This window comes from Apium graveolens, chromosome 7 (assembly GCF_009905375.1).
Source record: "Apium graveolens cultivar Ventura chromosome 7, ASM990537v1, whole genome shotgun sequence".
In the NCBI taxonomy this organism is placed as follows: Eukaryota; Viridiplantae; Streptophyta; class Magnoliopsida; order Apiales; family Apiaceae; genus Apium; species Apium graveolens.
This window is the reverse complement of record NC_133653.1, coordinates 8,785,594-8,804,302: the sequence shown is the minus strand read 5'-3', so window position 1 is coordinate 8,804,302 and position 18,709 is coordinate 8,785,594.

Here is an 18,709-nt window from a genome sequence, read left to right as displayed (position 1 = left end):
GTAGTAGCACCGTAAGATGACCTATAAACTAGTGTATAGGTCTTTAATCTTAAATAATCAAACGGTGTTTGCAATTTTATAGTATATTTAAACATTTTTTTGGTTTTTATTTTGTAAATTTTAATTATAAAATAATATTTTTTAACTATTTCGGTTTTTTTGAAACCGAACCGAATAAACCGAAATAATTCGGTTCGATTTTCGGTTCGGTTAATATATAAGATCGGTTTGGTTCGGTTTTGAAAAATACAATAATTTGGTTTTCGGTTAATTCGGTTCGGTTCGGTTTTTGACCGAACCGACCGAATGTTCAGCCCTAGTCTTTAGTAATTAAATATCATGTCATAACTTTCATTATTTGTGAGATTGTTTACTTATATTAGTTACTTACAAATTTTGGAGTTAGTTTTTTTTTCCTACCCCGTTATATTATGATAATAAAAGTACAATTTACATTATATGTAATTTAGTATTTCATTAGCATACTTAACGTATTGAGATTTGAGATTGTTATCTTATTTGTCATTGCCATCATTTGCGGCAAGGCAATGCCATATTACCTTTATCTTATGTCTTTCGCTTGATATTGCTGATAATATGCTCACTGTATTTCACGATTCGGTTTCCTGTTTGCAAAACTTTTTTGTAAAATTTGAATCTTGAACTTCAAATACACTGAAGAACAAATAACATGGTCGATTGACAAATTAATTTGCGAGATATACAGTTTTTAGAGTTGTGTTTAGTGAAGACTGTTAAAATCTTAAAGTTAATATTATCTTGTACGGTAATTTTTATATTGTTCTGCACTATAATATTATATAATTATATTATATAATATTGTCAAACAGAAACACAAGTTCCTTGTTTGAAAAAAAAAAAAGAAATACAAGTTCCTGTAAGGTTTAACCGGTGGAGAACCTTGCTGTAACTTTTATATTACTCTTTTACTACACAAAAAAACATATGCGCGTACGGTAATTAAGAAGAAGAATACTAGACCCTAAGTCCCAGTCCAACGGCTTAGAGTACGTATCACAAGTCAGATGGGATGGTCAAGATCAAGACAATCTTATTGTACAACTGGGATCGTTTACTTTGTAGAAATCATGACGTGCTTATGAGAGATCGACGAACAAATGTTTTAAATCAAGATTGGGTTGAGTCCAACATAATTCAAACAGCTCGCATTTCGGCTGACCAATCATACACATCAGCTTATATTTAACTTGTTTAGTTTTTGTAATTTTATTTTTTGTCTTCCTGTCCATTCCAAAGCAGTACGTAATACTTTATTTTTATTTTTAGGACTAAATTGCACTTTGCATCCTTTATAGATATTCACTATTTTAGTTTGATTTTAAATTTTTAATTTTGACATAATACATCCCTCAATTTTAAATTTCGTTTCATATCGCACCTATTTTAACAATTTTCAAGGGGAAAATCGTAATATTTTTTTTATGTTTATATAATTACAATGTGCACCCCGTATTTATAATATTGTAATAGATTACACCCTTTCGATTTTACCTTCGACTCGTTTCAAAAAATATATAAATTTGTATGATAATATTTGATAATATTTTTTTACTTAAAAAATAATTAAAATATAAATATTTTCTATCAAATCTGAAATGAAATCACAAATAAGTCTTTTATTCAAATTAATTTAATTTAAATACTATGCAGATAATTTTAAAAAATATATATTTTTAAATAAAAATATCAAAAGATATCTATTTTATCAAATATATGTTTCTAGGTTTTGATTTCACTATTTGCCACAATGTTTATAATTTATAATTTTTTATTTTTGTTTTAATATTTTTATAAAAAATATCTATTAAAACTATAAGTTTTCTAATTTTTCAAAAATTTTAGTGTTACTAAATACTTTATTTGATTTATGTTCTTATGTTTATTTTTAACATAAATTAGCTACAAAATATGTACCAAATTAAAAACTCGTAAAATGCATGTAATGTTATTGGACATTCTTATTCTTTTTCTCGGAATCCCCTGAACTAAACTACACAAACCAAAGTTTTCTACTTTATTTGGTTTGGATTTCATAATATAATAATCTATTAAAAACCATCGAATTTTATGTTTATGTTTGGGTTCAAGATTTCGTTAATTTTATAGCATTTAGTTTGATTTGGATCGTTTTTATAACATTACTTTTGGGTTTCGGCTTATTTTTTAAAAAAATCACACCCAACCCTAGCCAGTTTGTCTGTTATATATTTTGTTTTTTAATTTAATTTTATAATATATATATATTTATGGATTTCAAAAGTTAAGAAAATTCAAAATAAAGTATAAAGTATAAAACTATATAGGGTGCATATCGTCAAAATATTAAAACTTTGGGGTGCATATCGTCATGATATAAATTTTAAAAAAAATCCGACTTTACCCCTGACAATAACAGTTATTTTGGACGAAAATTATTAAAAGAGTGCAAAAGTGAAATTTAAAATTAAGGAATGCATTGTATCAAATTAAAAGTTTAAGATCAAACCGAAAAAGTGAATATTTATAAGAGTACAAATGTCATTTACTCTGTTTTTAATGATTTTGATTTACAAACTGCCGACCTTGATTTAATTTTTTTTTTTTATTTACTTTGAATTATACCCTCAATAGAAAAATATAAAACTTTATTTACTTTGAATTATACCCTCAATAGAAAAATATAAAACTTTCATTCAGCAAACACATATAATGCATGTACTGCGTTTTCTACGAAAATTATTCAGAATAATTGTTCAAACTAATATGAACATGCACACAGTTCTGAGGCATGCAAAACTGGAGAAATGTCCCCCCAGCAGATGTGCATATATATATTTTTAAACTTCAACTCGTGTGTAGTCCCTACATGCAGCCAGATCAGATATACATAACTACAATTAAGTTGCTAGTCGTTGGTGAATTTAAAGAACCCCAGAGAAACTGTATTATAGTATATAGATATGATGACCGGAACGCGTCTCCCATTATCCTTGCCGGTAGAACTGTTCATATAATGGAATGACAGTAGAAAATGCCAAAGTTGACACTGGACATCTTCAGGATATATATCTTACGTTGACACTTAATTAAAAATATGTATGGGTGTGTGGATTCATTTACCTAATCTAATTCCTTCCTTGCACTGTACGTACATATGCTGAAAGATTAGCTGATTTGCATGATCCCTAAATAATTATAAGCTGCAAGTGATTAGTATAGTATATAATTAAAACGTAGTTAAGAATATAACCTTGACTTTTGATAATAAATTATTATAATGGAGACAAATGACTAAGACGCACATAAAAAATATATAATTAAGCTTGCAGTTGGGTTTCCCTCTTTTATAGTCAACCACTATATTTGAAAGTTTGACCAGTATAAATACTTTCAAAATTTATTAGTTTATCAAAATAATAAATAAAATTATGTCGGCCTAAAAGAATATATGCAGACACTACAATAAATGAAGGCAAAACTAATTATAAAAAATGGTTGATTAAGAAAAAAAGTGATTGGGTTTATATTTCCATAATCAACCTAGAAACGTGATAGGTTATAAATTGACGAGTTCTCGAAGACGGGTTTGGTTTGAGAATCATTACCGATATGACAGTTATTGGTTATACACCTTAGAAATTTTGACAAGTATGACTATAATTAACATGTGTGAACAACTCGACAAATGTGGCAAAACATGTGTCGCATCATGTCAAAAATTGGGTTGGCCTTACATCTCAAAGTATGTGTCATACGTGATGCAAAAAAACGGCTTAACCGTCCATCGACCTTGCTTGATTAAACTCTTTGGTCGAGTTTATAATAATGGCCTTGAAAAACAGGCTTAAGAGACTGCCTAATAATCGACCGTTCTTTAGGAATGCAAACGATTTTTTTGTATTTTGAATGGTACGTACGATCGTTTATGTGTCTTTATGATTGGTTTTCAAGATTTATGTATGGTAATTATGGTTGTTTATGATACGTATCACGCTAATAATAAGTGTGCATTATTAAAAAAAAATTGATTTGCATTTCTTTCGATCCCCTGTATTTGTTAAGGCTCGCCAAATCAGCTATATGGCGTCCTCATTTTTTCCGGTTTATTTAATGTTTTTAGCAATTTAAGGATTGCCATGTCATGAATAAAACTGACTATCTTTCTTCGGTCGGGTATATAATCAAATAACAATGTCATTTTTATGACTTTTCACTCTCTAGACTGACCAATGAAAGATGATGAGATTTATTTTTTGAAAAAGCGAGACAGTCGATTTTTTCTTATTCTGTTTTAGTGAGAGAATAAACTGTTATCAACGACGGGATTAATTATGTTTTGTACCGTATATTGGAATGAACAGTGTGAAGAGCCACCTATGTAACATTGATAATTTCACTTTCCGGTTTGCTTAAACCAAATTATGTGTTGAATTAAATTATAAGACAGACAAAGGGTTGTGCTTTCACTTGATAAATAAAAGAAGTAAAGCTTCTAAATTGTTATAGTAATACTGTTATGTCTAGGGATGGACATCCATCATGCCCCGCCCGACCCTGATCCGATTCCCGCCCCGTTTGGGTCGGGTATTCGGGAAATTTTTCGGGGGCGAGGCGGAGATTGTGGAAAATTTTATAAAAATTTTGGAGATCATGGGACGGGGTCGGTGATTAGTATCTCCCCTTCCTGATCCCTGATTCGGATTATGTATATATATAAATTATAAACTATATATATCATACATAATAAATTATTAAAATACATATATTTATAATATTATTAGAATTTAAAATAATATATAATTTATTGATCAAATTTTTACATTATAATATAACAAAATATATTTTTATAGTTTAAAATTTATCATTTATTTATATTATAAATCAATTTCAATATCATTCGATATTAAAAATATGAGATAATATCAATATATTTATATGTTACGAATTAGTAGATTATTTTTTATTAAAAAATCTAATATATATATATAATATTACATTATTATTATTATTATTATTAAAAAGCAAATTTCCCTAATTCCCGCGTGGATCCCCGCTCTCCTTTCAAGACGGAAATCGGGGAGGAAAATAATCTTTGTTCGGGGTTCTGAGCGGGTTCGGGGATCGTTATCAAATTTGGGGATGGGGGCGGGGATACCCTTGATCTTGCCTATCCCTAGTTATGTCTAATTCCAAAAATGCACATTGAGGGGGAATGTATGCATCTGAGAAACTTGTAAAAAATAGACAAGTTAGTAAGAAATACAGATGATAGTGCATATAGTGAAGTCGTTTTTTTCCTTATGCATCTAACTACTGGAGTTCCTAACCGATACATCAAAAATCTTATGTATTAGAGGAGACTTATAAGATAAGTTTCTTTCATGTTATAAACTACACTATTGTCACAAGTGAACTTAATTAAAAATGTAGCATCTAAGACTAACTACAACAAGGGGTTATTCAACATCTAAAATCTAATTAGTTTCATCCAAATTACAAACAACAATGTTATTGCAAGTGAATTTTAAGTGAAAATGTAGTTGCTAAGAGCAACTCCAACCAACACTATAACACTATTATAATATGGTTATAACATAAATCTCACTTCAACCCAATACTATAATGTTGTCAAATGACACCAAATAACAGTAATATAGTATGCCATTAACTTTGGTATCAAACTTATATTTGGTGCAATTTTTACACGTTAAATATCAAAGTGGTCACTCAAATTAAGGTCATATATTATTTTTATAATCAAACTTAACGGGATATCATTTGAATCATTAACGTTATAATAAATATTAAACAGATACCTCAAAATAATATGTGCTCGAGAATTAAAAATTATTTTTCTGGAGTTCTATACATTTTTCTTGAATTTTATAACAACCAAATGAAAAAGTTATAATTTTTTAATATTTTAGATAATATGGTGAGATTTTTAAAAGTTTATGTACTAATTGTTTTTATTTAAATAAAAAATAACTACAAAATTAAAAAAATAGTCGATAATTTTTTAGAAATCTCACTATATTATCTAAAATACTAGAATTCTTAAATTTTCATTTGTTTGTAGTAGGATTATAGAAAAATGTGTAGATATATTAATAAAAATAATTTTTAATTCTCGAGCACATATTTTGAGGTATCTATTTGATATTTATTATGACTATAATGATTCAAATTATACCCAGTTAAAGTTTGATGATTAAACTGATATATAAATTTCAGTTGAGTGACCACTTTGATATTTAACCTTAATTTTTACACCAAATTTGACATTTTTCATAATTTCCACTGTGCACTTGTATTAATTAATAGAAAATCGGTGTATTACAGTCACATCCCATTTATATCATATTATAAGCCACCAAGGTACTTACTTTTGAAAAGTAATAATATTATATATGTCTTATTTTAGACTTTTAGTGTAACATTTAGCGTAATTGATTCAGAATGAATATTTTAAATTGTGTACTTTTCGCCCTAAAATAATGAAAAAAATACACTATTTTAAATATTGTCAGTTAGAGATGGTTTAAGAGCATACTTCTCTATTGGAATTGTTGAGTAATTTACTTTGCTATGTCAAGTGAGGTGACATGTAATGTCAAATTTGGGGTGTCAAAAATTTTCTTTTCTTAAAATATGTCACCAACTTCAAATATGGTCTCAATAATGAACAAATTATTATTTCTCTAATATGTTTATATTATATATATTTTTATTAAACTGGTGAAGTTGACATATTTGTGGGTCAACTATTATATTACTTTTTGAAAAAATGTGATAGAAATGACGAGAAAAAAAAAGATAACATAAAAGTTAATATCTTTAATTATACATATGATAAAGTTGGCATTTTGAAGGCTGCCAAAAATTGGAGCCGCTCCAGTAGCATTTGAGTTTTGATTTTGTATCTAATGTCATTCAAATATGTGCCTGATGGGAGCTTACAATCACGTATGCTGAGAAAACGATAAGTATATTGTCGGGTAAAATTACCCTGCGCAATAATGGGCAGTTATATAATTAGGATTAACAAGAACATGTAATAAATCAACTAACAAAACAAAAAACAAAGGCAAAATAAAATGATACAATCAGTAAATAAATTGACAAAGAGAGGATATATTCACTTAGCTCTAACAGAAGTTTTAACAAATTCTGAAAGAGCCAATAACAGTTAAGTCGCCTAACCTTCGAGAAGTCTAAACTGTTCTTGAAGAAATTTTTGCCCCGTTACGCTGTGTTGGGTTGCAGTAATATTGCTTCCAGTATAAAACCGCACAGAGTACTTCGTCCATAGATGCGTAGCACTCAACAGCAACCTATACCTCAATTCGCGCTGAAAATCTATGCAAAGATCTATATATTTGTAGGAGAAAACAGAGAAAAGAAGTAGTTAGGATTTTCACAAGTCTGTGAGTTGTGTATACTATCTCAAACGTTATGTTTTGCTTCAACAGTAAATAATGATCCTGGCATATTAGCATATAACATCAAATACTGATTTCATGCATATCAGTATTAAAAAACCATATCAGAGTTTAATCTCTGATCAACAAATGCTAATATACACATTTATTCCAGTTATATTAGGGTCTCATTTTTCATATTAAATAATATAACAAGTCGGAAAATACTTTAATTAAACCAGCAGTAAAATTCCTCACCCCGGTCGCCTCGCGTACGCGAGACATCGAGTCATTCGCCCAAATCGCCTTTCGACCCGTTCCGTGACGTGGAGAGGCGGCGACCCAAGTGTCTGTTCGAGGAGGCACACGATAACACCATGCACACTTTTAGGTCCCGAAGTATCATAGAAGGGGGGTTGAATACGATACTCACTAAATTAGAAAAATTCTTTCAAATCTTTTGCGGATATAAATTTTAGTGTTCGGTTAGTGGTTCCGTGTTCTTGAGTTGAATAATATTTGGGACAATAAAACGAGGAACAGAAGATATTCGGGGAAGTACATATTCATATATAAATCCGCGAGGGGTGTTGCTACACTCCGGTAAATAAATTAACCGGTTACAATCTAAGAACAACAAAGTTCCTAGCTACTACAAAGATTTACAAATCAAATTTTATACAATGATCTAGCTTTGAGTTTGTCCAAAGATTCAATTTTCGGATAACGATTATAATGCCCCTATGAATATACAAGAGTTAAATCGGGCATAATAACGTTTCTCCGGTGAGAAGTTAAACGGATATTCAAGGTGCTTGAGCTTCTCTATAAATCGTTGCTGCTTATTTTATCAGCTCTCGTTGTTTTGGAGAAGAAGATAAAAACACTGAACAATTGTATTGATCTGCTGCTGTACTTATCTATTGAGCCATCAGGGTTTAGCTTCCTCTTGAAGATCTATTTATATCCAATAGTAGAGCACCCAGGAGGGAGATCAACTAACTCTCATGTTCCTTTTGAAATAATTGAGTTAATTTCACTCTTTACAGCGCCTTTCCAATTCCTTGACTCCGAAGAATCCATGGCTTGATGGAAAGTTAAAGGCTCATCCTCGATATTGTAAGTGATAAAGTCACTTCCAAAGTCCTTGATTACCTTTGCACGCTTACTCCTTCTAGGTTCCTCTACTTTGTTAGGAGTAGAGCTACTACCAGGATCCACCCTCATATTTGTCATCTTTTCCACATGCTCAGGAATAGAACTCTATGAGTGAGTGGGATCATCCTCAGAACTACCCAAAGATATACCAGTCTTCATAGGGAATACTTCCTCAAAGAAAGTTGCATCACGAAAATCAACTATCGTATTCGCCACAATACCATCTATGTCAGATTTTAATACTAAAAATCTCATAGCAGTTATGGTTTCAAGATAGCCCAGAAAGATACAATCAATAGTTTTCGGACCCAGTTTCTTTCTCTTCTGTTCAGGGAAAAGCACCTTAGCAAGGCACCCCCACACACGAAGATAACTCAAACTTGTCCTACGCTTTCTCCATACTTCATATGGTGTCTTGTCCATATGTTTCAGATGGACTCTATTCAAAATATGGGAAGCCGTATTCAGAGCCTCTCCTCACATGTACTTAGGCCACCCAGAATTAATTAGCATACTGTTAATCATGTCTTTAAAAGTTCTGTTCTTTCACTCTGCCACCCCATTAGACTCAGGTGTATATGGTGGAGTAACCTCATGAACTATTCCATTGCTTGCGTAAAATTCATTAAACAAGGTACTCGTATACTCACCACCTCTATCAGATCTCAAACGTTTAAGTACTTTGCCAGTTTGTGTTTCAGCTTCATTTATATACATAATGAATTTATCTAGTACTTCATCCTTATGTTTAAGCAAATAAACATAACAATATCTACTACAATCATCAATAAAAGTAATGAAATATCTACAGTGATCCTTAGTCAACACACCACTGAATTCACATATGTCCGAGTGAACTAGATCTAACAAGTCTGAATCTCTAACAATATTATGAAAAGGTATTCTTGTTTGTTTAGCAGTTACACACACTTGACACTTAGATTTCTTATCAATGGCATGCTTTGGAATCAACTCTAAATTTATCATATTCTTTAGAGTACCAAAATTTAAATGACCAAGTCGTAAGTGCCACAAATCAGATGATTCTACACAATTAACAGAAGGTGCAACACTATCATTAATAAAACCACCCAAAATGGGTTCAACATTTATTAAAAACAAACCATCAGACAAGTAACCCTTGCCAAAGAATGTACCAGTATGAGTAATAACTACTTTATTACACTTCAAAGAAAGTTCAAAGCTGTTTTTAACTAAACAACTTCCACTTATAATATTTCTACGAATAGAGGAAACATGATGCACTCTAGTGAGAGATAGAATCCGCCCAGAAGCAAACTTCAGGTCCACGTTTCCTATTCCAAGCACTTGTGCAGCACTAGCATTCCCCATCGTCACTATCACTCCATGACTCTGTTGATAAGATACAAACAAGCTAATATCAGCATAAATATGTACATTATCTCCAGTATCAATCAACCACTCATGTGATAGATAAGTGGAAAGTAGTACAGGGTTGTAAGTAACATACTCGTCATCGGTTCCAGAGGCAACAACCTCACCAATGACCATGTTAGCTACTGGCCCACTCGTGGTTCCAAGTCCAAGCACAGTATTTGCTTGAGCTACCACTCCAGCTTTCTTAGCTTTCTTATTTGAACAGTCCTTGCTCCAATGACCAACCTGTCCACAAGACCAACATGGTTTGTTCTCCTTTGGTTTCTTAGCCTTGTTCTTGTCAGGTTTAGTGTTAGCCTTCTTAGTGACTATTTTTCTCTTCTGTCCAACAGTCACTACATTCACCTTCGAGCTCCCATGTTCCACAGGCAACACATGTCCCTGTTTGGACTTGTGTTGCTCCTGTACAGAGATGTCCAACATCAAGTTAGTCCATGTAATCTCCCCTTTCTGTCTTTTCAGGGAGATAGCAAACTCTTCCCAAGACTTAGGGAGCTTTTCAATGACATCACTCGAAACTTCTCGGGCAATACCATATCGAACTCACCCAAAGCATGAACCAACATCTCAAACTAATGAACCTATTCAGTCATGGATTTCCCATCCACCAACTTGAAATTAAGAAACCTAGCCATTGAATACTTCTCAAGACCTTGAGAATCAGTATTATGGGTTTGGTCCAGCTTATCCCATAAGAATTTAGCAGTATAGGCATCTGATGAATAAACATCGAACAAGGTGTTTTCCAAGGCTGCCAAAATGGTTGCCCTAGCCACCCCATCCTTCTCAGCCCATAAAGCATAAGCCTTAATAGTTTCAGCTTTTTCTTGATCCAACACAGGAGGATCATACTGTACCACTGGCCATAGACCCTTAACCATTAACCGGAGCTTCATCTTTTTCGGCCAACGAGAAAAAGAAACTCCACCACCGAATTTATCAGGCATACCTGATAAATCAATTGGCTGAGAAAAACGGTACGTAGTCCAATCAATGGAAACAGTACCACCAGAACCAGAACCAGTTTCAACAGTCTTAGGAACTTCAGTTTCGTTAACCATCTTGCTAATTAACTATATATATAACTATAATCTCTTCAAGATTGTTGGGTATAATTCTAACTATACAGCAACAATGGGCAGTTATATATATAATAACAAGAACAAGGCAAATAACCAAATAACCAACTAACGAAACAAAACACGAAGGCAATAACAAACTATAAAGACTATAATTGACAAAGAAAGTAAAGAAAACTTATCTCTTATCGCTTTCCAAATTCTGATAAGAAGAAGAACACAACAGCTGAGTCGCCAAACCCTTCAAGAGGACTTGAATGTTCTGAAGAGATTATTGCCCCCACTTAAGCTGTGATGGAATGCAGCAATATCGCTTCCAGGACAACAAATCAATCTGGCCACAGAACCAACAATGATCAACGGCGACTCGCACCTCAGTTTGCCCATAAAAAAGCACTGAGACTTGTGTTCAATTTATCTCAAGTATACCTCTCAATATATAGGCATCTCAAGTTGCTCTTCTTCAATTTTACTCGATGTGGTATCTCAAGTAACAAAACAGAAAAAAGTAAACAAAATGGATTTTTCTTATTATTTATATTATATCCTGATTAATTAATATTAATATTACAAAATTTATTCAGAGTATGATTAAAATAAGCCTTACTCAATATATTTAATAATTAAATAATCAATATAAATAATTAAACTTATAATAAAAAAGAAAAATATAAGACTTCTTACTAGCACTAGGCCACACAAGTAGGGCTGTCAATGGATCGGATTTGGATCGGATCACCCTTAATCCATATCCTGATCCATTTATTTTTACTGGATTCGGATTCGGATTCAGATCGGATCATAGCCGAATTTTTTAGAGCATGATCCATATCCTAATCCGTAGGATTTTCGGATTTTCGGATCGGAGCTCCGCTCCGTTATATTTAGAAAAAAGCTAAATTTATAATATGTTGAAATCACTAATAATAACGATTCGCAAAACCAAAATGCAAAGTTTAATAAAAAAAACATAAGTTCACATATTACAATTTTGTAATCCATTCTGCAAACTTAGAAACATTGCAGTAGCATAAAAAAATATTACAGACACTTCAACGAATATATAAAGAGTGGTATCACTGGAATACAATTCGTGCTTTCCATTGTTCAGTCTTAGCATGAAACAAGCAAATTAGAGACTTGCAAACAATTTCTGCAAAAATAGAAAATGAACAGAGTTATACATTTCATGATCCAACAGAAACAAGCCATTGAGAGGCTTTTCGTATAATGTTAATAATGAAATATACATAGAGGGACTTCTCACCGGAAACAGAAAAGTTATTCTTGTCCAGAATGAGGAACAACGGAATTGAATGTAATAATAATAAATGAATTTTCCAGATTAGCTTAATTTAACAATGTAACTTCAGATTTGCTTAATTTAGCTATAATTATAAAATATTTTCAAAATAGCTTAATTTAACAATGTAATTATATATATATATTTATTTATTTATATATTCGGATCGGATTATTTACGGATCGGATCTTATTAAATCCATATCTTATGTATATCGGATCGGATTATTTTCGAATCGGATTTTATTTTAAGTGATCCATATCCGCTCCATTGGCTCTCGGATCGGATCGGATCGGATCGGATATCCGATCCATTGACAGCCCTACACACAAGCATTCCACTTATGCTAGTAGTTGCAAAAAATACTAACACAAGATGCTATATAAACTCAATATCTTTCTTTTACAATATCAATGTGGGACAAAATCCCCACATCTCATTTCAAACAAGCAACTTTGTCTCAATATATTTATGGATTCCAGTAAGAAAATGTTTTAGATCCAAATATGAAAGTTTAAGTCCTCATGTCAAGGAACAACCTCCAAGTGTTAGCTTCCAGAAATCATATCAAGAACATATATAAAATATGCCTCTGATAGGGATAAATAAATCCTGATTGTGTAATTAAATATCATAGTAATTATACATGATTTGGGCTGCTAGGCCCAATAAGAAGATGTATGACATTCAGACCAAAAAGGTTAACACATTGATCAGACCTGATGGACCAGATCAGGCCTGATGGAACAAACAAGACCCAAAAACCCTGAATATTAATTAATTTCGTAATTAATTAATAAGGGAAAAATCAGCTACTGAGAAGAGTCCCCATAAGGACATAAATTCTTGCAGATTAGCCTCTAAGGGACCTAGAAGGATAAGAAATCAGTTTCCTACTATATAGGACTCCAAAGTCCATTCTAATTCTGAGACTTGGCTACCAAGTCTCCTATACCAAGTCCAATTCAAGGACCACCAACATCTATATAAGGGGTCTCACCCCACAAATCAGAACTACATTTTTTTGCTTGATTCTCTAATTCACAGATATACGTAGGCATCTCGTAAAGGCAGAGTTAAGCTACGAAACACGAGAGCAGCCATTAAAGGCCTTGAGCTCCCGAACCTTAGCAATAAATACAGCAAATAATAACCTTAGTTTTTTATCCATAACATTTGGCGTCGTCTGTGGGAAAGCACAACAATAACTATGGCGAAAATACGGAGAACAGTTAGAGCCCTTGGAGGAGGAACACCAATGGGGACAACCCAAGTGATTTCTTTAACTATGGAGGTACCTCCTCATTCAACCTATGCAACCACGCAAGGAGAAGCCCAGATAGGGGCAACTGAACCTCAGCCACAAGGGACGATTCCCTCGGCTACTCAAGGTACGAATCCCCAAGTTCAACAAGTACATGCACCTGTGAATTCTCGACCTATCGGGTATGAATATTCAACTATTGTTACTACTAACCCCCCTTATGGGATGCCCCTTTACCCCGAGGTTGGAGGAAGTGGACATGCTGGACGTAGTGAAGCACGAGGGCGCTCGCCCCCATACATATGAGGTTTGGCTCATATCCCTGAGGATCAAGAATTTTCTGGTCCTTACATTGAGAGAGACTCTGAATCTTCGGATGAGGAAGTAGCCCCAAGAAGGAGACGTGCTGGTAAAGAGCCGATGGCTAATGGTAGCCAATGCCCTCAAAGCACCCAAGAAGCGAATCCCCAAGAAGTGAAGGAAAGAATCAGGGCTCACGAGGCTGAGATTCAAAGGCTAAGACGCGACTTGGAGGCGCACCAAACCACCAGACCCCCGGTACCTCCTAGGGGGAGAAATCCTCCTCCTATCATAGACCTGGATGGTCCAGTGCAGAGAAGGATTGTTGTCCCAAGGGCTGATCCAAGCAATCTTCTTCCCCTTGGAGATCTTGATGATCCTACTCCGCCCTTCACTGAAGATATAATGAATGCACATATCTCAAGGAAGTTCAAGATGCCAACTATAAAAGCTTATGATGGCACGGGAGATCCCGCTAATCATGTTAGAACATTCTCTAATGCACTGCTGTTACAGCCCGTGAATGATGCTATTAAGTGTCGGGCCTTTCCTCAAACCCTGTCGGGTATGGCTCAAAGGTGGTATAGTCGTTTGCCCCCAAACTCTATTGGGTTGTTCAGAGAGTTAAGTCAGGCTTTCATTAAATAGTTCATCAGTGGGAGAGTGCATGAGAAAAGTTCAGCATCCCTCATGAGCATTGTGCAGGGAGAAAAGAAATCCTTGAGAGACTACCTGAATTGTTTCACAAAGGAGGCTTTAAAAGTCCCAGACCTTGATGATAAGATAGCCATGATAGCACTGCAACAAAGAACTATGGATGAGTTTTTCAAGATGTTCTTAGCCAAACGCCCCCCTGAAAGCATGTTGCAGCTCCAGGATAGGGCAGGGAAATACATCAAGGTGGAAGAGAGCATGAGGAAGACCGTAGTGAGTAATGAGCCCACTATAGGCAAGAAGCGAAAAAATGATCTGGAGTATATCGCTAAGGACAAGTATCCTGGAACCGAGCAAAACCCTGATTCAACCTCCAAGAAGGGAGGACCTGGGCAAAAGTTCACTGAATACGCTAAGCTGAATGCTCCTAGAAGCCAGATCTTGATGGAAATCGAGAAAGATAGAGATATTCGTTGGCCTAATATAACACCCCCAAATCCGGGGTCGGGGATCCGGGTTGTCACGAGTTCCATTTCCCTTAATAACACCCAATCTTAATAAACAATCAACTACTCTGTACTGTGACCCCACAATAAACACACACACCACAAGTTATAGTCTCAGAGATTGTAAGTCATATGTCATAGCCTATTTGTATATTCGAGGATTCAACTCAACTCAAATAAGAATGTAATAAGTAAATAGTGGATCTACCGTCAAAAGAGATCTCACAGAGTAATATCTGTCAAAGGATTCAGAAACAAGGTTCATCTACAGACTTGAGGAATTAATTCACTGGAAGAAGTTCAAGAAATTGATCATGCCTCGGTGATATAAATCAAGAGTGTGGATTTAATCAAGTGACAGAGATCTCGTCAGAGTATCATTAATTACAAGGATTTAATCTGAAGAAAATCAAAGTATCAAAGTCAAGACATGAAGAAACGTCACGGAAGTTAGTCACTCATGAACCAGACAGTACATCGAGTGTCAACGTTGAAGTGGTGGAATTGATTCATATATTTCAGTGATTTTCAGAAGATCTTCAGAAGAATGGTTGCTGCTCAAGATTAGTATTAATTCTCTATTAATTAATTAAGTCATATAATTTAATTAAGAAAATAAATTATATCTGCAAAGATTAATTTATTGATTAATTAAATTAATTGATTAATTAATTCTGAATTAATATTAAGGTTTTTCAGAATTTTAATTGGATTAAAATCTGCATTAAATCAACAAGATAATTGAAAATGAACTAGCATGACAATCAGGATTGTCATACCGATTGTCATGCTAGGCCATTTTCAATAGTCTCACCGAATGTCCTAGCAGCTAAGAGATTGTCTTGCTAGTTCATTCTGCTAGTTCATTTGATTGTCATACCGAAAGTCTTGCTGAGCTCAGGATTGTCATTCCAGTTCAATTCAATTCTGTTGAATGAATTAAAAAGAAAAATAAGCAGCAGAAAGCAAAAATCATCCAACAAAAAAAAACAAGAACACAGCAGCCGCAACAAATATTTCATTTTTCATCTGCTTATTTCAAAGATCAATTTCTAGATTGCAAAGTTAAATCCAATCAACTAGAAATCTTTATCTTGTTCTTGTGTAACAATCTAGCGGATCAAAATCCCTAGAACTTAATCTCAAATCGCGTTTAGCATTTGATTCTAATTATTGCAAAAATAGAAAAAGTTCATGTCGAATTTATTCTAGATTTGTGATAATTGATTTGAGATTAATTCCTTGTAATCGATACAGTTGTTGTAACACCCTTCAAGTTTAATAATATACTTATTTAACTTGAATTTTGTTTCACATTTTTTATTCCGCATTTATTCGATTATTTGGTACTGTTTGTATTCAACCCCCCTTCTACAAACACATTGGGACCTAACAATTGGTATCAGAGCCTTCTGATTAACGAACAAATCAAGATCCTAGACTTTTGTGATTTTTCAACTCCTTGGATTTTTATTTATTCAAAAATTCATAATGACTTCACAAAAAGTTGGAACCGTTAAAATTCCACTATTTGATAAAGAAAATTATATTATGTGGAAGAAGAAGATGTTATTATTTTTACAAGTTGCAAATCCAAAATATCTGAACTTGTTAAAGAAGGGTCTAAAAACTCCGATGGTTATTGAACCAGAGGTGATAGTAGATGATGTTGTGATTACCAAAGCTAGAACATATCCAAAAGAGCCTGAAGATTTTACTCCTGCTGAGAAGGAAGAAGCCTCCTTGGATGTCAGCCTTCAATTAATATTAATTGATTCCCTTGATCCCTTGATGAACAGACATGTGATGAACTGTAAAAATTCCAAACACATGTGGGAAACTATTGAGGTGATTAATAAAGGCACAGAGGAAGTTAGGGAGAACAAGTTGGAGATCCTAACCTCTGAGTATGAATATTTTAAATCAAATCCAGGAGAAGGAATTACTGAAGTGTTTGAGAGGTACAATGCGTTGATCAACAACCTGAACATAAATGGGAAATATTATTCAATCAGGGAGGTCAACAAAAAGTTCCTTTTAACACTGCCAACTCATCTTGAACATAGAATCACTGCCATTAGAGAAGCTAGAGATCTGAGTGAGATTTCTTTGGACAGGCTCTATGGAGTGTTAAAAACCTATGAGTTGGAGCAGATTCAACAGAAGGAAGTCTACGGGAAGGATAGAATGGTTAGCACATCTACTGCACTTGTAGCTAAAGGTCAACAACAACAGCAATCTCAACAATTGGAGAGAATGGTACAGTGTTCCAAGGCTGAGGAAAATATGTTAGTAGCAGAATATGATCCTCCTACTACAAATCAATCAAGTGATGATTTTTATTCCTTGGAAGAGCTGGAGCAATTGGAAGACGAGTCAATGGCCCAAATTGTCAAGAGATTCTCCCATGTCAGATTCAAGAGGAATCCCAAGCTTAAGTACAAGTCCAACTACAACAAATTCCAGAAAGGTGGATCTTCATCCTCTAACACCAGCAGTGGTGGATACAAAACAGGGATGGTTGATCGGAGCACCATCAGATGCTATAACTGCAATGAGTTGGGACACTTTGCCACAGAATGTAGGAAGCCAAAGCAAGTAAGAAAGAACTCTGAAAGGGCTTATCTGGCAAAGGGAAGAAGCTGGGATGATACTGACAGTGAAGATGAAGATGAAGGAAATCTTGCTCTTATGGCTATTGATGGAAAAGCTTCATCGTCAAGAATAGAGGTAAAACTTTCTGATGCTGAAATGGTTTATCATCTAAGAGGTAACTTAGATTGTGCACGTCGTGATAATGAACTGTTAAGTTTACAGATCACAGACCTTGAGAAAGAGGTCAATGAATTAAGACTTGTGCACATTAATCAAGACAAATTAAAAGAACAAGTATCTTTTCTAGAGAATAGAGTTGACTGTTATAGAAAACTCGAAACTATTCTCAAAGACAAGATCACCGGTCTTGAGAATAAGGTTAGAGCCTACTTCAATTCTTGTTCGAAGGCTAAAGAGTTCTACAGTAAGCAATCTGTTAATCAAACATCTGGAATAGGTTATGATTACAATGTTGCTATTGGAGAATTAGGCATAAACTCCCCTCCTCGTGTCTGTGCTAAAGGGAGGGAAGTACCACATGTGCTTAAGGGTGTTGATGAACCCCTCTATAAACCATCAATTGCTGAACCATTTGATGCGACCTCTTCTGTTATTCAGGAAGAAATACGTGTTGAATATCTTGCTAATGAGAAGGTTGTTTCCAAGTCGAGTGAGTCGAAAGTTCCAGTCAAAGTTGTAAAAGCAACTGAGACTAACTCAGACACACATGAGTTGGATAACAAAAATGTCATGTCTACCATGCATAAATTGCCTGCTGTTAATATCTCTCATAAAGTATGTGGTGTTTCTAATTGTATGTCTTGTGCTTTTAATATGATGTATGCTTATTTTAATGGTAAGCATGTTTCTAATGATAAGACTACTCCTCGTCAGCATGTGAATAACAAGAAGCATGATAGGTCTAAGACTGCTAGTCCTTCTAAGGCTAGAAAGGAGACATTTGTGCCTAGGCTTAAATAGAAATTTGT